The sequence below is a fragment of the Callorhinus ursinus genome, unplaced genomic scaffold, assembly GCF_003265705.2.
Source record: "Callorhinus ursinus isolate GAN/ISIS: 27379988/994484 unplaced genomic scaffold, GSC_fseal_2.0 scaffold37, whole genome shotgun sequence".
In the NCBI taxonomy this organism is placed as follows: Eukaryota; Metazoa; Chordata; class Mammalia; order Carnivora; family Otariidae; genus Callorhinus; species Callorhinus ursinus.
In genome coordinates, this window is record NW_027397099.1 from 1937569 (window position 1) to 1960934 (window position 23366).

Consider the following 23366-nt stretch of genomic DNA (forward strand, 5'->3'; position numbering starts at 1 on the left):
GCTCAGTAGGTTAAGCGTCTGCCTTCGGCTCAGGTCATGATCCCAGAGTCCTGGGATCGAGTCCCGCATCGGGCTCCCTGCTCAGCGGAGAGCCTGCTTCTCCGTCTGCCTCTCCCCTGCTTGTGCTCCTGCTCTCGCTCTCTCTCTCTCTCAAATAAATAAATAAATCTTTAAATAAATAAAACCTAAATTAAAAGCAATTTCTCAATAGTAAAATTACCTCCTTTTCTATCCAACACAAAAACCGTACTTAAAGTCTTTCTTGCTAAACAATGAGAAAAGATTCAAGAAATTAGATTTCAATTAACTCTGCCAGTGATTACCCTATAACATCCAGTCACAGATTTAAGTATGGCTAAGAACACTCAAGGGACCTAAGTTAACACTAGGCAAAACCCTCCAAAAGCAGTTACTGCACTCTCTCCCCCACATTCTCCACATAGCCTTTTTTTTTTCAAATTAATAACAATAGTGCTTTTATTTTTTTAAGGTTGGTTTGTTTGTTTGTTTGTTTATTTATATGAGAGAGGAGGAGAGGGACAAGCAGACTCCTTGCTAAGCACAGTCTGGTGCAGGGCCTGATCTCACGACCCTGAGATCATGACCTCAGCCAAAACTGAGTCGGACAGAGGCTTCACTGAGCCACCCAGGGGCCCCTCTCCACATGGCCATATTTTTAGATTATGCTCCCCCTATTTCAGATTTTTACTGCATATGATATCTGAATTGCTTTAATGCATTTACAACTTAGAAAACACTATGACCAAAGCAGTAAGAAAGCTTATACCAAACTGAGACAGTATTAAGCTTTGATCAGACTTTTACTTTCCAATATCTCTTATAGATACCAACTGTCATTAATCTGACTTAGCTGGGTTCTTTTCACCCTCTTTGTGTTTCTGTGGATTGCTTTGAGTATTGGGGGGTAGGGAGGGGGAAGCAGTACTCATGTATCTCCCCTGTACGAAGAAGTGTGCTTATAGAAGGGAAATGTTCTACAGAGTGAAGAAAAAGGGAGAGCAGTGTTAGTACATCACTGTTTGAATAAGAGAGACTATATCTGGGGATAAGTATATTGGTCACGGCAGAGGTAAACACCATTGTGGGACAGGGATAATTCTTTCATGGGGTTTTACCAGGGCCTAGAATGATGAAACATTCAAGACCATTCAACTTTATATGCTCTGGCTTCCGGCTCATAATGCAACTTTGTAACTATCAATCATCTTTCCAAGTATCTTGTCTCCCAAATTCTTCCACACAAGGAAAGGGCTATTCTTAATTTTGGCTCAGCTCATGATCTCAGGGTCCTGGGATCTAGCCCCGCATCAGGCTCCACACTCAGAGGAGAGAGTTTGCTTGGAGAATCCTCTTCTTCCTCTGCCCCTCCTGCCCTCATGTGCTCTCTCTCTAAATAAATCTTTTTTTAAAAAAAGCCAAATAATAAAAAAATTTAAAAAATTAAAAATAAAAATAAATAAAAAGCCAAATAAATAATGATAAACACGATTAATATCTAATTTGACACTGGTGAAAAGCAATTTTCTACTCTCAACCCTGTATTAGTAAAAAAAACGTCCTAAGGAGCCCACAAATATCAAGAATTGCCACAAAATTCTCAAAACAAAAATTTTGTTTTTAAAGCTATGCCCCAAAGGTTTTAATAAATGTTAGAGATGGACTTTGCCTTGTATAAATACACATGCCTTAGCTTCTCTATATTTTCTATCTTTTAAATAATGAACATTTATTTGAGCAATAAATCTTGCTTCGAAAATTCAAAATAATAAAAATCATAATAGATTAGAAAGGAAAACTGTGAACTTTCAAAATAACAAGACAGCATTCATCCTGAAAGGACAGAGTCACATTTATCTAAAGGCATTTTCTACAAGAGGACATTTGAAAGTTTATTAGAAAGTGATTTCATACTAAGATAACAAAGTTTTCCTAGCATAGTCTTCATAAATCCAAGTTCTATTAATTCTGGATACCAAGAAAGGAGGGGAGGGGCATCTGGTCCACAGGAAAGTAAAGATCCATTTTTAACCCATGTTTCTAACACCAGTTAAAAATAGAGGGGGAAAGGGCACCTGGGTAGCTCAGTTGGTTAAGTGTCCAACTATTGATTTCGGATCAGGTCATGATCTCAGGGTCGTGAGATTGAGCCCCATGTCAGCCTCTGCACTGGGCATGGAGTCCGTGTAAGATTCTCTCTCCCTCTCTTAAAAAAAAAAAAAAAAGAAAGAGAGAGAGAAAAAAGAAATAGAGGAGGAAAAGTCTATTGACAATAGTATCAAAAACTATAAAATGCCTAGGAACAAATTTAGCAAGAAAGGCGTAAAAACTACATGAAGACTATCACATCTATGAAACCTTTATTGAAGAACCTAAAACTGAAACAGGACCTGAACAAATGGAAATTCATTATAAGGAAAATTTTAGGTCATTAAAAATGTCAGGCCTCTCAAAATTAATAAATGAATATGACGCAATTCCAAACAGTGGGCTTTTGTGAGGTTTACTGAACCCAACAGAATTATTTTCAATCAACAGATGTAAAAATAAATGTTCAAGAATAGTTAAGAAAAAGTACAGTGATAGATTTTTTTTTAAAGATTTATTTTAGAGAGAGAGAGAGCATGAGTGTGAGGGGTACAGGGGAGAGAATATCAAGCAGACTCCGCACTGAGCACAGAGCTGATGTGGGGCTTGATCTCATGACCCTAAGATCATGAGATCCGAAACCAAGAGTCCGATGCTTAACCAACTGTGCCACTCAGGTGCCCCCGAAAGGAGCTTTTCTTAAGAGAGTGTAACTTTTCACAAAATCATTACACTCAAAAAAGTAAAATAATAGTAAAGAGAAAAAAAGAACCAGAAATAGAGCAAACATATATGAGAACATAACATATAAGATGGCATTTAATTGGGGCGCCTGGGTGGCTCATTCGGTTGGGCGTCTGCCTTCGGCTCAGGTCATGATCTCAGGGTCCTGGGATCGAGCCCCACGTCAGGCTCCCTGCTCGGTGGGGAGTCTGTCTGTCCCTCTCCTGCTGCCTCTTCCCCTGCGTGCATGCTCTTGGTCTCTCCCTCTCAAATAAATAAAATCTTAAAAAAAAAAAGATGGCATTTAATTCACTGAGAAAAGAATAGTTTAATCCTCATGTAGTTGGCTCTCTATACAAAGGAAAACCATGTAAGACCCACTGCTTCTTACCCTATAAAAGTTAATTCCAGGGGCACCTGGGTGGCTCATTCGGTTAGGCATCTGCCTTCAGCTCAGGTCATGATCCCACAGTCCTGGAATCCGGCCCCACACTGGGCTCCCTGCTCAGTGGGGAGCCTGCTTCTCCTTCTCCCTCTCCCTCTGCCTGCCACTCTGCCTACTTGTGCTCTCTCTACCGCTGTCAAATGAATAAATAAAATCTTTAAAAAAAAAAAGTTAATTCCAGATGAATACATGTGTCATACAACAAAGAACTAATATACCACAAGGTGTTCCTACAAGATAAAAAAAAAAAGAGGAGGAAAAACAACTTAAAAGAAAAATGAACCAAGGACAGGAACAGAAAATTCTCATAAAGGAAATCCAAACAGCAATAAAACATATCAAAAGAGGCTAGCTCCAATAACGGCCAAGAAAATTAAGACAAACTGAAATAGGATTCATCATCCGGCAGGCCAGTAAAAATTAAATTATTTATACATCTAATGATGTGAAGATATAGAAAACCCACTGCTAGTGGAGGTGGAAATGACAACCTCCTTAGAGAATAATCTGGAAATAAAAACATTTAAAGTATATTTCCTTTCACCCAGAAATCCCACCTTGGAGAATCTAGTCTGTAGAAATAAAAGTAGCAGCAAATAAGGTGACGTGTACAAGGATGTTTACTGCATCACTGTTTGTATTAACAAAATCTAGAAACAACTTGAATGTCTTTAAGAAAATAACTGAATGGGGTGCCTGGGTGGCTCAATAGGTTAAGTGTCGGACTCTGATTTCAGCTTAGATCATGATCTCAGAGTCTTGGGATCAAGCTCCGCAATGGGCTCTGCACTCAGCTGGGAGTCGGCTTAAGGATTCCTTCCCCCTGCCCCTCCCCCCACCCCCACTCTAACAATAAATAAATACATTTTTAAAAAAAGAACTGAATAAGTTATGTATGGTATACATTCAGGCTTTGAGACATAACAGGGATGTTTAAAAAACAAGACTGAATTACATTTTCTAACCAGGATGTGTTAAGAAAAGCTTATTACAGAGTAATATATTAAGTATGATCCCCCTTTTATAAAAATAAAGAATCCTGGGGCGCCTGGGTGGCTCAGTTGGTTAAGCGACTGCCTTCGGCTCAGGTCATGATCCTGGAGTCCCGGGATCGAGTCCCACATCGGGCTCCCTGCTCAGCAGGAAGTCTGCTTCTCCCTCTGACCCTCTTCCCTCTTGTGCTCTCTGTCTCTCATTCTCTCCCTCTCAAATAAATAAATAAAATCTTAAAAAAAAAATAAATAAAGAATCCTTATAAATGCACACATTTAGGTTACTATATACAACACCTGACCAAGCATGGAGAGAAATACTGAAATATACCCATAATCTGGTAAAATAGCTGGGGAATAACAATGAAGAGATTGAGGGAAATAGCTTTAAATATGTTTTTAGATTTTTTTTCATTTATTATAATGGACACCTATTATTTCGTAAATTAAAAAGACAGATTTAAAAAAATCTCTTAGCACTATAAAAGTGTATTATTCAAACAAGAGAGAGATAGTAACAAATCATTGAACTGCATCAACACATTTCCATTTGGGGGAAAAGACTGAAGTTCTCAACTTACTATCAGTTCCTTTAGCAAAATGAATTACCTATGAGGTATTCAAAAGAAAGAAGATGGGGAAGAGTGGGTTCCTTTCCTGCCACTTGAAACTTTTGCAAAAGAGTTTGAGTAAATCACAAAGAGAAAAGAATAATGCCAATTTCAAAATTAAACATCTAAATAATATTTTCAAGGACACAGATACAAGGTTTTGTATATGTTTTCTAAATCTGAAAATAAACTTCACTGACATCAACTTTACAGGTCACAGTAAATGACCGGCAGTAGCTTCTCATAACTCAGGACCCTGACTGCTTTTGGCTCTGGCATCAACCAATTACCATATATCTGAGTATCTGAACAATTTTTCCATATTATTTTCATTCATAATACCTATTCCGTGGAGTACCTACTAAGGGCCAGCCACTGTGCTATATACTATGGATGTCATAAATTAGGTAGTTCTTGTCCTCTGAAAGCTCAAGGAAAGGTAGACAATTCAAGTACTTTAAAGAAAGTGCTACACCCCTTTGCCTGGGGGTGGAGAGGAAGGAAGAACACCTTCACTAGGTAGAAGGGAGAAAAGAAAAGCATTCTAGGTATAGGTTGAACAAGTACAAAGAAAATGAAAGAACATGAAGTATTCAAGGAACAGTAAAAAAAAAAAAAAAAAGTTGTGTGTGTAGGGGCGCCTGGTTGGCTCAGTCCATAGAGCATGCAACTCTTGATCTTGGGGTCGCTGAGTTCAAGCCCCACACTGGGTGTAGAGCTTACTTTTAAAAGTTTAAAAATACGGGCGCCTGGGTGGCTCAGTCCGTTAAGCCTCTGCCTTTGGTTCAGTCGTGGGCCCAGGGTCCTGGGATCAAGCCCCACATCAGGCTCCCTGTTCTGTGGGGAGCCTGCTTCTCCCTCTCCCTCTGCCTGCAGCTCCCCCTGCTTGTGCTCTCGCTTGCTCGCTCTCTCTGTCAAATAAATAAATAAAATCTTGGGAAAAGAAGTTTAAAAATAAAGTTCAGTATGTGTAAATAAAAATAATACAACCAAATGCTAGTAAGCTACTTCCCTCATTCTACTTTCTTAAATAACCAACACATTTACTAAGCTTTCATCATGGAATGTTTCTAAAGAAAACATAAAGCCCAACTTTGTCTCTGCCAGACAAACACACATTTTAAAAACCTCACATATCCAGAGTACTATTAGAAAAAGAAGCTCTTCTCACAACAGCTTACCTTCAATAACTTATACCCAAAACCTAGTATCTACAAAAATATTACTTTCACTTAGTTTCTGCATTCATCTCAAACCAATGTTTTCACCATATTCTAAAAGGATCGTGTTTTCAAAAATATCAAAAAGTGGGAAGGGAACCAAATCCTTTGTGCAGACTTTAAAAAGAAATTTTAAAAAATTAACTTCCCTTCCTTTTCTTCAGCTTCAAACGGAATAATTTCCCAATAGTGAGGTTTAGTAAACAGCTTCACTAAAATCAGCTGTAAAAACACTAATGGAATTCCTTTTATTTTGAGTTGTACAACTATATGACCATTTACTAAAGTTAGATCTTTTAACCCAATAGTGTACATCATCTATTCTATATCAGTCTCATTTTTAACCCAAAGGTTTGTGAGGGGAGTGCAAATATTTTACAATCCCAAGGATCTAAGATCATGTCTTTCTCATATTTGCTCTTCCCAAAAATCCGTAACATTAACCTCAAGGCCAAACAAGCTGAGAAGCCCAGGATGCTCAGTAAAACACAAAAAAGCAGGAGTGAGCAAAGCAACTGCCTATCAGGTTACACTGTGACTGTTGCACTGTAACAACAGAGAAAGGGAGTAAAAACTACTTGCCTTTAAGATGTCTTTAGTTATTTATAAAGTACAAAGGTCACATATATTTTCAACAGCTTTTAAAAAACTATGATTTTTTTCCTTTGAAACCTATTTTTCACTGACATTTTTAACTTATTTTCTCTCTCCAATTGTCTAAGCCAAAAAACAAAACAAAACTTCCAAGTACCTATTGAAAAAGCATTTCTCGGGGCGCCTGGGTGGCTCAGTTGGTTAAGTGACTGCCTTCGGCTCAGGTCATGATCCTGCAGTCCCGGGATCGGGTCCCGCATCGGGCTCCGCATCGGGCTCCCTGCTCAGCAGGGAGTCTGCTTCTCCCTCTGACCCTCTTCCCTCTCGTGCTCTCTATCTCTCATTCTCTCTCAAATAAATAAATAAAATCTTTAAAAAAAAAAAAAAGAAAAAGCATTTCTCGTTTCAATCATATTACCTTAAACCTTGCCCTCTTTATACAAAACTGTTAGTTAATGCTGACTCAACAAGTTTGGCAAGTGTGAGGTTTTTTTTTTTTTTTTCTCCACTTCTGGGTCCTTCAAACTTTGACAAGAGATTGTTCTAGTAACCAACTCATGCCAAATTAAGTGTTTTGTGTTACTCCTTCAGTGAAGGGGAAAAAAAAAAACAAACAAACAACATTACATGTATTTTCAAGATAGAAGAATGTCTTCAAGGATATAAAATTTTCTATATAAAAATCCTAATACTTTTTGACACAGATACAATTTTAAAAACCTATAAGCCAAGAAATATGAGAGCTTAGATAAATCTGTATGTTTTCTTAATTTTAAAATTAGTTGTTACTTTAAATCTTATCCTGCATGAAATGAACTGAATAAAAGTAACAAAGGGATGAAGACGTCAAAATCAAGAACTGAAAACAATTCATAAAGCTGAGAATGAACGAACTTTAAGGACCAAAATTAGCGAAACAAGTAGTTGCAGTTTACAGAAAGGTAAAATAATAGTTTTAGATTCTTGGAAGCTAAGTCTAAGTAAGAGTTTTAAAGTTTTGCTATCAATTAAGTCCTGCTTTAGACACAAAATTTTTAAATCCTCATCAAACGCAAATAAGGGGATTAAGCATTTCGAAAATCTGTTTTGGTATGTAGTCTCCTAATTCATTTTTTTTAATTAAAAATAATCTTTTGGAAAATACTTATTCAACTTTCTCAATACATATAGTTTTTATAAATCACAAAAAACCTGGGGGCACCTGGGTGGCTCAGGGTCCTGAGACAGAGCCCCACATCAGGCTCCCTGCTCTGTGGGGAGTCCGCTTCTCCCTCTCCTGCTGCTGCTCCCCCGGCTTGTGCTCTCTCACGCTCGCACTCTCTCTCTCAAATAAATAAATAAAATCTTAAAAAAAATAAAAATAAAAATAAATCACAAAAAACTTGGGGGCGCCTGTGTGGCACAATTGGTTGAGGATCCAACTCTTGGTTTTAGCTCAGGTCGTGATCTCAGGGTGGTGAAATCGAGCCCCAAGAGGGGCTCCACGCTCAGGGCAGAGACTGCTTGAGACTCTCTCTCCCTCTGACCCTCCCACCTGCTCCAGAGCTTTTTCTCCTGTGCACACTCTCTCACTCTCTCTCTCAAATAAATCACAAAAAACTTAGACTTTTGTTTTTGTACATCACTAATTTCAAGACTACTTTTTAAAATAAATAGGGGTGTGAAATATCAGGTATTGCTGACAATTTTTATACTTTACAGTTTCATTCTAAAATTCACTATCAAGGGGCACCTGGCTGGTCCAGTTGGTAGACCATTCAACTCCTGATCTCAGGGTTTTGAGTTCGAGCCCCAAGTTAGGGGTAGAGTTCACTGAAAAAATAAAATAAAATTCACTCTCAAATCTGGAACTGGTAAAAGTGAAATAGATCAAAGAACAAGCAACTGCTCCCACATGAAAATGAACTCAAGTTTCCTAAACAATAATGTTTCTTTCAAGTATAATCCCACAACCTTAAACATAGTAGACATTCAAGTATGTGATCAACAGTGCACTAAACAGCATTGTGCTTGTAATTTGTAAGGCAAAAGGACACTCTCCAATTGAATGCAAACTACCTAAGAATGAATGACGTTTAACTACCAATACATTATACCACGAAATGAACGGAGTTATCTAACACCTATCTGATAGCTCTTCCAATAACCTTGTTTTAAAAAAGTGTAACTCAGAAATGGAACATTTCAGTAACAACTACAAGAGGATACTTAGTAAATGAGTAAGCATTCCATAGATGTTCAGGGGTTTGATAGTTCCTTTAACCAAAAGAGAAAACTCCCTATCCTGAGAGTAAATACACAAATACTAATATAATTTTGAAAAGTCCCTTTAAAACAAATAACAAGAACACTATTTACAATGAAAACATTCAGTCTCCTACTGAGACATCATATGACCAGTACAGGAATTTATCTACCTGATGATAAGAATAATGCACTTAGACATGGATTAGAAGTATTAAAAGGTTTGATCCAAGTTCAAGTTATAAATTTTTTTCACTTTCCTCTTCATCCCTCTACACCCAGTCCATTAAGTTACAAATTTAAATTCCAGCAGTCACTAGGCTGTAATCTGAAATAAGTTATTTCTCTTTTGCATATTTAAAAACCCAGGCTGAGATGAAAGAGAGGTGATTCAATCACACTCGCCTAACTTGAAATGTAGGAAATAATCAGTGAATTACTGTGAAATACTTTTTATTCAGGCATGCTATATTGCAAACATACTTTAACAACAGCATAAAGTGGTGAGATTATTGATACCTAGAGAGTCTATATTTTTAAACCAAAAGTTAAGGTGTTACAGTCTGACAAGTATTATGGGGAACAGTGGAAGTGAATATTCAAAATTCAACTAACCCCCAAAAAATCCAACACAGGAAGTCAACCTAAGTATTTTTTAGGGTCAGCAAAGATTATTACCGCACAAAACACCTGCAAGTTAAGATCACTAAGAAATCTTCACTCTCTTAACTAATCCCTACAGTAGACAAAAAAAGTTACTTCCCTTTCTGCCGATGTCGGATTAAGATCCTTCCTTCTCAGGCAATTTTCATACCCAGGGATATATAACACCAAGACAAACACGTAAGTGTCAATAAGCACCAAAAAGCCAAGTGTTCAGCAGAGGAAGGGAATCACAAATGAGAAAACATCTGTGAAGTTAGTTTAAAACTCCCTCTTTCCTAAAAGGATCCTCCCTACCCCTCCCCAAAAGCCATTTAATCAGCTTTACAAACATTTACTGCTGAAGTATACTCTGAGCGAGTGCTTCATGGATCCCTTCATCAAACCCGAACAGGGAAACATAACCAATCGTCCCGACTCTTTCAGACAGTCAAGAAGACAGAATTATTAGAAACGGACGTCCGCAAAATCAAGAGTTTGAGAGAGGGGTAAGCAGTGCACTCGCAGGTGAGTTAGGGAGTGGAGGAGGCACCCTGAAAATCGGGAAAGAAGTTGGTTGGAAGGCTAGAGAGAGGCGAGGCCGATGTCCGGTTCTGAGAGGACGGCACTGCTTGCAGGGCAGACAACGATTCATTGAGCAACTGGAAGAGTTAAAGAGAGTTCTACGAAAGACCTGACCCGAGTACAAGATACAAGAACGCTGATATGTGGCTCACAGAAAACACTCGAGGGCAGGACCCGCCCCGCTAACCCCCGACTCCCTGAATGAGCCCTCAAAAGAGGATCGAAGCCCGAGAAAGTCAATGGGTCCAAAGGAGGCCCGCACCGGCCGGGCAACGCCACAGCACAGAACGCAGCCACGCGCGGAGCCTCCTGGTCCGAGGCCTCGGGTCGGCCCTCAAGAAGTCGGAGCAGCCCCTGGGGCTCCGGGCCCCTCCCGGGCTAGTCTCTGTTCTCTCTTCTCACCCCCCAAAGCCTAGGACCGGACCCGTGGGATTGACAGAAAGCTTCCGGCCGAGCGTTCCCGGCAGGCGCGGGGCAAAAGAAGCAATATGTTCTTAGCGCTGCGAGTGACACTCACCGGCCCGAAACCTCGAATGAAACCAGCAGCTCCGGGGGCGGCGGCAGCAGTGGCAGCAGGAACCGAACATCCAAAATGGCGGCTCCCTCGGCCTCACCACCGCTACTGCAGGCGGAAGGATCCTTTTAGGAAGGAGGGAGTTTTTACCTAACTTCACACAGTATCGCAGAAACTTTGGTCTCTATCTGCCTCTCCTTGTCGATTCCGTGTTCCCTGGCTGCAACTTCTTGTGCCCCCCACCTCCTATTATCCAAGAACTCGGACCCCGCCGAGGACTATTTGCCAAGGAGGAGGTGACTGCTCTTAGCAGAGCGACGCAAAGCGTAGCAAGGTACAAGGCGGTCACTGATGACGCGAGACGCTGCTGCCGAGTCACCGCTGCGAAGAGTCTGAGAAAGAAAGGTCCGGCTTGACCGTGGAAGACTCCGAACATTGGTTCCGCTTGCGAAGGAGGCGCAGGCTGGGCTACCAGGAAGCGGCGGGCCACCTGCAGGAGGCGGGGCTATCAAGGTAGCTGAGGAAGTGGGCGAGGCGAGGCAGGTGGGGGCGGGGACCTAATACACAAATTTACCGAAACTGTTTTCTATCGTATGTGAGACCTTACCTTTCGCTCTAGGTTAACTTCGGGAACAGGCTCCACGTGGTCTCGGATTCTAGAGATTAGATTAGAGAATGACACAGAAGAATGGATTCCAAACCCATTACCATTGCTCAACCTCCTGCACTGGACAAGTCATTTAAACACTCAGGGCCTCAGTTTCCTCATAATGTAAAAACAAAGGATTTGGACTAGTGAGCGTTAAAACCCTTCCAGAGTGGGCTGTGTCTCCATCAACTAATGACCTGAGCCAAAGACAGTCTACCCAGACAGTTCCTGGCTTGATAAATAATTACTAACACCTGACTCAAATATTTTCCACGTGAATGGTAAAGAGGGTCATGACACCTTGGCCCATTTAAGGGAAAGGTGACCTATCTAAACTAAAATCCTTCAGGTAGATTGGCAGTAAAGTAGTCCTGAAAATGAATAAAGCGCAGTACCTGGCTGGATGCCAAAAAGAACTGCCCTAAGCATAAATCTTGAGTTTAGAACGTGTCATAGACAGGAGGTTGCACTTTTTTCCTTAGACAGGCACTTTCAGGGATTTCCAGACATTTTCCAAAAATTGAATTGAAGAGGGGCTCCTGGGTGGCTCAGTGGGTTAAGCGTCTGCCTTCCGGGCATGATCCTGGGGTCCTGGGATCCAGCCCTGGGTGAGATCCCTGCTCAGCGGGGAGTTTGATTCTGCCTCTGCCCTTCCCCAATGCTCGTGTTTTCTCTCTCCTCTCTCTCTCTCTCAAATAAATAACATATTTTTTAAAAAATTGAATTGAGGAGGTCAACCTGTACAATTTTACTCCTGAACTACTAGGACTTACCAAGTGACTGGAAACAAAGCCCAGGGGCATGATAATAGTAATTACCATTTTTTTATTATTAAGTATTGATATCACATTGTTTATAAAAGCATCTTCCTGTGTAATCTAATTTGACCCTCCCACCAACCTCCTAAATCAGACTGGACAAGCATAAGTAACTTAGTTTTACAAATAAGGAGACTGAGGGGCACCTAGGTGGCTCAGTCCATTAAGTGTCTGCCTTCTGGGGCGCCTGAGTGGCTCAGTCGGTAAGCATCTGCCTTCGGCTCAGGTCATGATCCCAGGGTCCTGGGATCGAGCCCCACATCGGGCTCCCTGCTCAGCGGGAAGCCTGCTTCTCCCTCTCCCACTCCCCCTGCTTGTGTTCCCTCTCTTGCTGTGTCTCTCTCTGTCAAATAAATTTAAAAAAAAATCTTTAAAAAAAGTGTCTGCCTTCTGCTTGGGTCATGATCCTGCAGTCCTGGCATCCAGTCCTGCATCTGCTCCTTGCTCAGTGGGGAGCCTGCTTCTCCCTCTGCCTGCCGCTCCCCCTCCTTGTGCGCTCTCTCTCTGACAAATAAATAAAATCTTAAAAAAAAAAAAAGAGACAGGCTCACAGAAACTGTTACTTACTGAAAGACCCTCCTGCTCTCCTCCCACGTTGGGATTCTGCTAGATGGTGCCACCTCCTGAATTAGAAAAGAGTACACACCCACCCACACCCACACCCACACTCAAGGTAGAATCTGCCCAAATGGTCTGAGGAACAGAATGCTTGTGGAATTCAGTTGCCTCATACCCCTCAAAGCATTACTGTGCCGTGCAGCCTTGGATCATGCATCTAGTCAGTAGTAACATAAAACTAGAACATGATGATGTCACAACACATATTCCTCTGAAGTATAGCTAGGCATGAACACATGTTAAGAAGAGTTTCCTGGGGGTGCCTGGGGGGCTCACTGGGTTGAGCTTCTGCCTTTGGCTCAGGTCATGATCTCAGGGTCCTGGAATCAAGCCCTGAGTCCAGGTCCCTGCTCAGCAGGAGCCTGCTTTTCCCCCTCTCCCTCTGCTCCTCTGCTCAGGCTTTCTCTCTCAAATAAATAAATAAAATCTTAAAAAAAAGAAAGAAAGAAAGAAAGGTTTGGGGCTTCTATGAAAGTAAGAAGTTTGTAGGTTTCAGGGACGCCTGGGTAGCTCAGTCAGTTAAGCGTCTGCCTTTGGATCAGGTCATGATCCCATTGCGGGGAAGGGGGGGGAGGTCCCTGCTCAGCAAGGAGTCTGCTTCTCCTCTCCCTCTGACCCTCCCCCCTGCTCTTGCTCGCTCTCTTGCTCTCTCTCAAAAATAAAAAAATCTTTAAAAAAAAATTGGTTTGCCTTAAAAAAAAAAAGATGCCTGGGTGGCTCAGTCAGTTAAGCGTCTGCCTTCGGCTCAGGTCATGATCCCAGGGTCCCAGGATCAGGTCCTGCATCTGGATTCTTGCTCGGCAGGGCGCCTGCTTCTCCCTCTGCCTCCCACTCCTCCTGCTTGTGCTCTCTCTCTCTCTGGCAAATAAATAAAATCTTTAAAAAAAATAAATAGATATAAAAATTAAAAAATAAAAAAGCTTGCATGTTGCAAAGCAGTTAAGGTATCTTGTTTGCAATGTCACAAAAATTTGCTTAGAGGTTGAATTTAAGTGTTTACCACTGCAAATCACAAAAGAAAAATTAAACTATCTTCCTAAGAAAGAGGAAGGAGCTTTTCCAGTACAATGCCAAATGGCAGAGCTTTAAAGAGAATATGGCAGACATTATAAAATGTAAACCCCCTCCATGTATCTTTTTACTTATATTTATCTTTATAATTACCAAACTCCTCCAATGCAAGTGAAAAATAAAAGCAATTGACCCAGTATAGAACATGGTCATCATTATCCTAAGAGCTTTGGTTTCTGTGGTTAGGCATTAAAGTTTGGGAAGACTTATTCCCCATCTAGTCAAGCATAATCCTCAGTTTCAGATAAATTACAGCACATCAATAAAATAGAATGCTATGCTGCCAGGGGAGGGGGGTGGGGAGATGGGTTAGCCTGGTGATGGGTATTAAAGAGGGCACGTTCTGCGTGGAGCGCTGGGTGTTATATACAAACAATGAATCATGGAACACTACATCAAAAACTAATGATGTGATGTGTGGTGATTAACAATAAAAAAATTTAGGGCGCCTGGGTGGCTCAGTTGGTTAAGCGACTGCCTTCGGCTCAGGTCATGATCCTGGAGTCCCGGGATCGAGTCCCGCATCGGGCTCCCTGCTAGGCAGGGAGTCTGCTTCTCCCTCTGACCCTCTTCCCTCTCGTGCTCTCTATCTCTCATTCTCTCTCTCTCTCAAATAAATAAATAAAATCTTTAAAAAAAACAATAAAAAATTTAAAGAAAAAAGAATGCTATGCTGCCAATAAAAATGAAGCTATAGCTCTATCTTTATTATCATGGTAGGACAGATTAGAAAAAACATTACAAAATGACATCATAATAATACTGTAAAAAGTGTATATGTACACAGAAAAAAGTTGAAGGACAAAACTAAAATGTGAAAATGGTTATCTTTGGATGGTGGAATTATAGAGGATTTTTACTTTATTACATTTTGTTTTTGCAATGAGCATACTGTAACTTTTGGGAAAAAAAAGACTTACGTTTTGGGGGAAAAAAGGTTCTTATAAGATAATGCAGTTTTACAGATCCAAATGCTAAAGGAGATCTGTTTTTATTGAGTTATTTTAAAGTTTATTTAGTATTTTAGTAAAACTCTACACCTGACGTGGGGCTGGAACTCACTACCCTGAGATCAAGAATCACATGCTCTTCTGACTGAACCAGCCAGGCGCCCCAGGAGATTTTTGTTTTTATACAGCAACATCCTGAAAGAATGAACAAAACTTGTAGGAAGAAAGAATGGCTGGGAGAAATAATCGTTATTTTTATAGTTTTGTTTATTATTGATAACTCATATGTTCAATCAACAAATAATAACAGCAAAAAACAAAAACGAAACTAAAGAGGCGTCAGCCAGGAGTCAGACCATTCGCATGCTAGTCCTGACTGGGTTACTAACTTCCTGCTCTAAGCAAGGTGTTTCACATCTCTGGGCCTGTTACTTCAGCTGTCCCATATGTATTTATGACCAGCTTTGTTCCAAAATGGATTAAAAGTGGCTTATTATCCCAAGGGATCAAATGTGTGAAGGCACTTTGGAAAGTATCAAGGATCATTAGAATGTAAGTATAAGTATTTGTGCCACCACACAATTCAGCTAAACCATTTATTGATTGTCCACTACAAGTAACAGTAGTGCATTGTGTCTTACAATTCACAAAAGTGTTCTTATATACATTGATTCATTTGCTCCTCATCCATCATGAGTTTGCAGACCATGGAGGCATTCCTTATACCATAGCAGTTAAAAGTGCTGGTTTCTGGTGCTAGACTGCCTGGGTTTAACATGCTGCTCTTCTTTTTATTGTGTGACCTGCAGCAAGTTACTTAATATCTCTGAGGATTTCTGAACCTCAATGTACCCATCTATAAAATGGAGTTAATAACAGCAAGTAGCATTGGCATATTAAAGCTGGTGTCTTTATCAAATGGGACGATACATTTAAAGTACTTAGGACAATGGCAGGCATATAGTAAGGGCTCAATAAATATGAGGTCTAAATTTTTAGGATAAATCTTATCTAAATTTTAGTGTAGATCTCAGGGAAGAAACTTGGCAGGGACACTCACTGCTCGGTGTGCATGCTGCCTCTGTAAAAACTCACTGCAAAACAAATGCTGAATGCCATCTTCACTTTTCCTTTCTTTTTTTTTTTTTGTAGAAGTGAAAATCTTCAGATTTCCTTTGGTTAGCTAAAACAGGTGCTAATGTAGGTCATTCATACAAGTGAAGCATTCTAATGTGACCTTTTGAAAAGTGAGGAGTAACTGTATATATCTTTTAGTTTACATAGCAATCATTTAATAAATGGACTGCCTGAGTCTTTCCACCACACCACACTGCCCTGGGTGCACAGAATCTATGAGACATTTCAAAAGAGACTACTGTACCTTCCTTAATCTCATTAAGGCAAACTAGATTTTTAAAAAAATCCTCAAATACAAAAATATCAATAATATTTTCACTCAGCAGATAAATCCTAGTCCCAAAAGAGGCAGAAAAATGAGAGGTCATTGCGCACCAGCGCAGTGAAAGAGGTATTTTGGAAGACATGGCATGTCAGTTGGAATCTGTGGTAATGGGGGTGGAGGGGCTTCTTTTTTGGGCTTAGATGCAGTGGGGTTCTTAAATGACTCAGTATCAGCAGCTGAATCCATATGATTTTTACAGTAGATAGGGAAAGGTCTCCCTGCAGAAATGTGGTGAGCGTCTTTCACAAGGAACCCTTCCTGCTTCTCCATGTGCCAAAGACCTCAGCTGAGAAAGGAGAGTGAAGGAGATACAACCCTATAGGAAATACAGTGACAGTGACATGAGTCAAAGAGGCAGCTCCACTCGTTTGAGTCACCCAAATCTACAAATAAGCCTGAAAGTCAGAGAGAAATTAGTCCCTCTGTTGTTTATGTAATATTTTTACAAAAAACATTTTTACAATTCTTTTAAGCATGGTCCCTACTCACAATTTATCCTGGTTTGAGAAACGGGTTTAGGAATTAATCTTTCAGATGTGACAAAAGAGCTAGAAATGATGTAAAAATTGAAACTCTAGGAGCCAACTCCATATGCTCTTTGACCTCCTACCAAGACCATTAGGAAATCTACTATATGTTCCTTCAAAGCGCATAGGATACAAGGCTCAGCCAAGCTCCTTTTTTGCTTTAGAGATTTTTAAAAGAGGCAATCCAGAGTGCCACTCGAGACATTTTGTGTCACAATATTTTCGTTTTTGTAGAGTACTTATATTTGGTTTGTAAATGATTCTATATTATGTTGGCACTTTTGGAGGCTAAACTCTTACCAGATATGAGACTGCAACCAATTGAAACCCCACCTTGAGGAAACACTGCCATTCTCTAGTTTAGGAAGACAGAACTGTGACCACCAGAGAGGGCTGCACTATCCAGAAACAGCAGGGCTTCTGACTCATTTCCTACTCAAGTAATTTTAGTTCCTTAATATGGGCACCATCATTTGCCTAGAAGAGTCCACGGTAAATTGGTTTTGTTTTCCTTGAAGTGCAGAGCCCTAACCTTACTCCTCTAAAATCATGCAGATCTACAATTTGCTTTAAAATTAGCCTGGGAAGGGGCACCTGAATGGCTCAGCCAGTTGAGCATCTAACTCTCTCTTTTTTTTTTCATGAGCATTTTACTCTTGATCTCAGCTCAGGTCTTGATTCATGGTCGGAGGGTTCGATCTCAGGGTTGTGGGTTCAAGCCCTTGGGTTGGGCTCCATGCTGGGCATGGAAGCTACTTAAAGTAAAAATAAAATAAAATAAAATAAAATAAAATAAAATAAAATAAAATAATTAATATAATATAATATAATGTAATATAATATAATATAATATAATATAATATAATATAATATAATATAATATAATATAATATAATATAATATAATATAATATAAAATTAGCCTGGGAAGTCTAAGAAGTGTTGGGACATATACAGTAACTGATGCAGCAATTTCCTGGTTGAGGGAACACCAAAATCCTCCACCAAACTGCTAACACATTCTAGAGGATGATCTAGGACTCAATCAGGTGCCAGAGTGAGGCGCTATACTCCATAGGAGAGGCAGCTGGCTTGCTGTGCAAGGGAGTCCCCAGCCTTGGTTTTTGGAAGATCCTCCCTCTGACCCCATATTCTTTGAATAAACGTGCTTTACACGAGGAGGGGTAAATCCTTCGATGAAACAATCAAGATCAAACTGATTTTTTTAAAGATTTTATTTATTTGAGAGAGAGAGAACGAGAGATAGAGAGCACGGGAGGGAAGAGGGTCAGAGGGAGAAGCCGACTCCCCGCTGAGCCGGGAGCCCGATGTGGGACTCGATCCCGAGACTCCAGGATCATGACCTGAGCTGAAGGCAGTTGCTTAACCAACTGAGCCACCCAGGCGCCCTCAAACTGATTTTTTTAAAGAGAGAAGTTGGTTTACAGGTACCACTTTGTCACCTGCAAAAGGGCAATGTAAACTCTCCTAGACACAAAATAGGATTCTGAAAAAAGATTTTGCATAACCAATAATTGCATTTAAAAATTAATTTGGGGGCGCACCTGGGTGGTTCAGTCGTTAAGCATCTGCCTTCAGCTCAGGTCATGATCCCAGGGTCCTGGGATCGAGCCCTGCATCAGGCTCCCTGCTCCGCGTGAAGCCCGCTTCTCCCTCTCCCACTCCCCCTGCTTGTGTTCCGTCTCTCGCCTTGTCTCTCTCTGTCACATAAATACAAAATCTTAAAAAAAAAATTAATTTGGGGGGGCGCCTGGGTGGCTCAGTCAGTTGAGCGACCAACTCTTGATTTCAGCTCAGGTCATGATCCCAGGTGCTGGGATCTAGCCCGGTATCGGTATCGGGCTTCTTGCTCAGTGGGGAGTCTGCTCCTCCCTCTGCCTCTGCCCCTACCACTTGTGCTCTCTTGTTCTGATTCAAATAAATAAATAAATAAATACTAATTTGGGGGTCCCCGGGTCCACTGACTTCCACTCGGGTCATGATCTCAGGGTCCTGGGATCGAGCCCTGTGCTGGGGTCCCTGCTTAGCCAGGAATCTGCTTCTCCCACTTCCCCTCACTCTGCCCTTCTGCCCCCCACTCATGTGCTCGTGCTCTCTGTCTCAAAAAAATAAATAAAATCTTGGGGCGCTTGGGCGGCTCAGTCGTTAAGCGTCTGCCTTTGGCTCAGGTCATGATCCCAGAGTCCTGGGATCGAGCCCCAAGTCGGGCTCTCTGCTCAGCAGAAAGCCTGCTTCTCCCTCTCCCACTCCCCGGCTTGTGGTCCCTCTCTCGCTGTGTCTCTCTGTCAAATAAATAAATAAAATCTTAAAAAAAATCAATTTGGTTAAATAAAAATCTTAAAAAAAATTGGGACACCTGGGTGGCTTAGTCGCTTAAGAGTCTGCCTTTGACTCAGGTCACGATCCCGGGGTCCTGAGATCTAGTCCCACATCGGGCTCCTTGTTCAGCGGGGAGCCTCCTTCTCCCTCTGCCTCTGCCTCAGCCTGCCGCTCCCCCTGCTTGTGTGTGCGTGCGCTCTCTGGTAAATAAATAAAAATCTTTAAAAAAAATAAATCTGGCATTTTGCTGTGAACCTAAAACTGCTCTAAAACATAAAGGCAATTAAAAAGAAAAACAGGGGTGCCTGTGTGGTTCAGTTGGTTAAGCGTCCAACTCTTGATCTCGGCTCAAGAGTAAGTTGGAACTCCACACTGGGCATGGAGCCTGATAAAAACAAAAACCAAAACAATTGTACAAGAAACAAAATAATTAATCTGACCATCTTGTTTTCTCAGACTCTCCTTTATCGAGTCTCATAGAGTCGCTAATATTTAGCCCACTGGAACTTAGCAAATAATAGAAACTGAAAAGGAAACTAATATTTATTGAGCACCTATGAAGTGCTAAAGAGCTTTACATACACTATTTCTTTTAATTCTCATTATTGTCTCCATTTTATAGGTGAGAAAAAGGAAGCTCACAGCTAGTAAGTGGCAGATCCCAGACACACAGGATTCCACTGATTTCCTGACAGCACTTCTCATTCATTCTGTTTGCACACTTTCTTTAAAATACTCATTTTTTTTTTGGGCGCCTGGGTGGCTCAGTTGGTTAAGCGACTGCCTTCAGCTCAGGTCATGATTCTGGAGTCCTGGGATCGAGTCCCGCATCGGGCTCCCTGCTCAGCGGGGAGTCTGCTTCTCCCTCGGACCCTCCCCCCTCTCATGCTCTCTCTCTCTATCTCATTCTCTCTCTCAAATAAATAAATAAAATCTTAAAAAAATTTAAAAAAAAATACTCATTTTTTAAAAAAGATTTTATTTACTTGTTTTATTTATTTATTTAAGAGAGGGTGGGCAGGAGCAGAGGGAGAGGGACAAACTGACTCCATGCTGAGTGCAGTGCCCACCACGGGGCTTGATCCCACAACCCTGAGATCAGGAGCCTGAGATCATGACCTGAGCCAAAACCAAGAGTCAGATACTTATCGGACTGAGCCACAATAAGACATTTATTCCAGGATGCCTGGGTGGCTCAGTCGGTTAAGCGTCGGCCTTCAGCTCAGGTCATGATCCCGGGGTCTTGGGATTGTGTCCGCATCAGGCTCCCCCTGCCTGCCACTCCCCTTGCTTGTGCTCTCTCTCTCTTTCTGACAAATAAATAAATAAAATATTTTTTAAATGTTTAAAAAAAAGACACATATTGTTCTAGTTTCTTTGCTCTCTCATGCACATCTGACAGAGGTACCATTTACCAAAAGTCTTATAGCTAGTAAGTGGGTAGGGTTTAAATACACACCATTCTGCCTTCCTGGAAAAACTAATAATTATAAGAGAAATAAGGATTCAGGAGAAAACAAGAGTTTATTGACTATAATTAATAATATATTTTTTAAAGATTTTATTTGACAGAGAGAGACACAGTGAGAGCAGGAACACAAGCAGGGGGAGTGGGAGAGGGAGAAGCAGGCCCCCCGCCAAACAGGGAGCCTGATGCGGGGCTTGATCCCAGGAGTCCGGGATCATGACCTGAGCCGAAGGCAGCCGCCCAACGACTGAGCCACCCAGGCGCCCCAATTAATAAAATTCTTTAGATCAGGAATCTTCATCTAAAATTTATGGAATTTTAAGAGACAGGAATAATTATATGAGTATACATAAACAGACAGGCAGACACACACACACACACACACACACATACACAATTACAGAGAACCACAGACTTTAAGAGATGGAAGAGATTGTAAATGAGAAACCTTCAGACCCACACATGAGTAGCCATATTAAAATTTGTGCTGAAGAGCCGTGATTCCCAGACAATTAATTGCCCAATCCAAGACCAAGGAATTATGTGGTTTTCTTCAGCATTTCAAGTCTCCGGTTAAGATCTTCAAAATCTACTTCCTCAGAACCATAAGGGTCAGTGGATAGGCTTGCTTGAGGTTTTACACTGGGCAAATCAGGCAGCATAAAGTTATCAAAACCAATCTTGGATCTTGATTCTGGCTGTGGAGAAGTTGGGGGGTTGAGTTCTGGACCTGTTCATTTCAATAAATATAATTAAAAGTCACAATAATACAGACTTCCAGAAAGAAATCCCAGACGTAAAGACAGTAGGCTATTATTACTTTTGAGAGGGCAGCATATAATCTGGCTGGAGAACTAGACAACTCCCCCAGCATGCAAATGGTGGTAGTGGTGACATTTTGTTGGCTCTTGCTTCAAGGGCAATCTGGCTTTTTTAAAAAGCACACTTTTTCAAAATATGTGCCATGATGATCCAGTGTGTTAGTGGTTTTAAAACCTTTTTTTGTGTGTGTGTTAAAGATGTCTCGGAGATCTACATCCACTTTGAAAACTGTTAGCTACCATAAAGAACCCACTGTACTCCTAGTGAATCACTAATAACCTCTCACCTATGAACAGTCTGTTTTTTGTTTTTTGTTTTTTTTTTAAGTAGGCTCCATGCCCAGCATGGAGCCCAATGTTGGGGCTTGAACTCACAACACTGAGCTCAAGACCCGAGCTGAGATCAAGGGTCAGATGCTTAACTGACTGAGCCAGCCAGGCACCCCAAGGAATAGTCTTACAACAACTGGAAAACTTCAACAGATATAAAGCAATTCCAGTTTCTACCCAGCATTCCCTATACTTATTAGGAACCAGTAAAGGAAGCAAATTGTTCTCCTCGTGGGAGTCATTCTGAAAGAAAAAAGATCACCGGGATGTCATTGGTTTGAGTTCCAAATACAAAATTTTTAATAGTAAGCCTTCAATAAACATTTCATATAATTAACTCAATCACAGTCAAGCTTCCTTCTTGTGAAGCAGAATTCTTTTTTTTATGCCTTCTGGAAATTAGCTTTAGGAGTAACTATGAGTTTTACCTCTTCTGTCACCTGTGGTCTCATATAAGAATTGAGAAATCTTTTATCTTTAAGCCTGGAGATGCTACTTGTGAAAGATAATTCAGTTTAATAAAGTCAGAGGACCCTTTCTCCAACAAATAAGTGGCAAGGAGAAAAGGACAAGCAGGAAGAAGGAAGTATTAGGATGAAAAGATTTAAAAGATATATCAGCAAATACAATGTGTAGATCTTTTTGGATCTTGATTTCAACAAAATAACTGTAAAAATGCATTTTTGAGACAATTAGCAAATATAATGTATATTGAGTATTATATAATATTAAGGAATTATTTTTAATTGTACTGGGCATCATAATGGCATTGTTTTATATTATAAAAACAAAGGGTATGTGTTAGAAATAAATACTGAAGTATTGACAGGTGAAATTATATGATGTCTGAGATTTGCTTTAAATTCCTTCTTCTTGGGGTGCCTGGGTGGCTCAGTCATTAAGCGTCTGCCTTTGGCACAGGTCATGATCCCAGGGTCCTGGGATCGAGCCCCTCATAGGGCTCCCTGCTCAGCGGGAGGCCTGCTTCTCCCTCTCCCACTCCCCCTGCTTGTGTTCCCTCTCTCACTGTGTATCTCTCTGTCAAATAAATAAATAAAATCTATAAACAAACAAATAAATAAATTCCTTCTTCCCCACCAAAAAAAGTGTCAGGAAGAGAGAGAGAAAAGAAATAAAAGGAGCAGAACGTTGACAACTGTTAAAATTGATGGGTACATGGATTATATTATATTATTCTAATTTTCTATATGTTTAAAGTTTCCATAATAAAGTTTTCTTTTTCATTTTTATTTTACTTCTTTAAGGTTTTATTTTAATTCCAGTTAGTGAGCATGCAGTATTATATTAGTTTCAGGTGTACAATATCGTGATACAACAATTCCATACAACACCTGGGGCTCATCACAACAAGTGCACTCCTAACTCCCCATCACCTGTTTCATCCATTCCCCCCCACCACCTCCCTTCTGGTAACCATCAGTTTGTTCTCTATAGTTAAGACTCTTTCTTCGTTTGTCTCTCTCTCTCTCTCTTCTTTTTTCCTTCTGCTTGTTTTTTCTTATTCCACATATGAGTGAAATCATATAGTATTTGTCTTTCTCTGAATGACTTATAGAAGCATTATTTACAATAGCCAAGATATGGAAGCAGCCCAAGTGTCCATCAATTGATGAATG

The 23366-nt window shown here is 40.6% G+C and overlaps 2 protein-coding genes across 4 annotated transcripts in view; one reads left to right on the plus strand and one right to left on the minus strand.

Annotated features, from left to right (window-relative positions):
* Window positions 1-11007, minus strand: part of AP1G1 (adaptor related protein complex 1 subunit gamma 1) — a 77179-nt gene extending 66172 nt beyond the window's left edge. For both annotated transcript variants that reach the window (XM_073880050.1, XM_025888754.2), the window contains exon 1: window positions 10680-11007. The gene's annotated coding sequence lies outside the window, so the exon portion shown is untranslated. The remainder of the gene's footprint in view (window positions 1-10679) is intronic.
* The window catches only part of CHST4 (carbohydrate sulfotransferase 4), a 330552-nt gene that overhangs the window by 238229 nt on the left and 68957 nt on the right, over window positions 1-23366 (plus strand). The gene's annotated exons all lie outside the window — the stretch shown is intronic.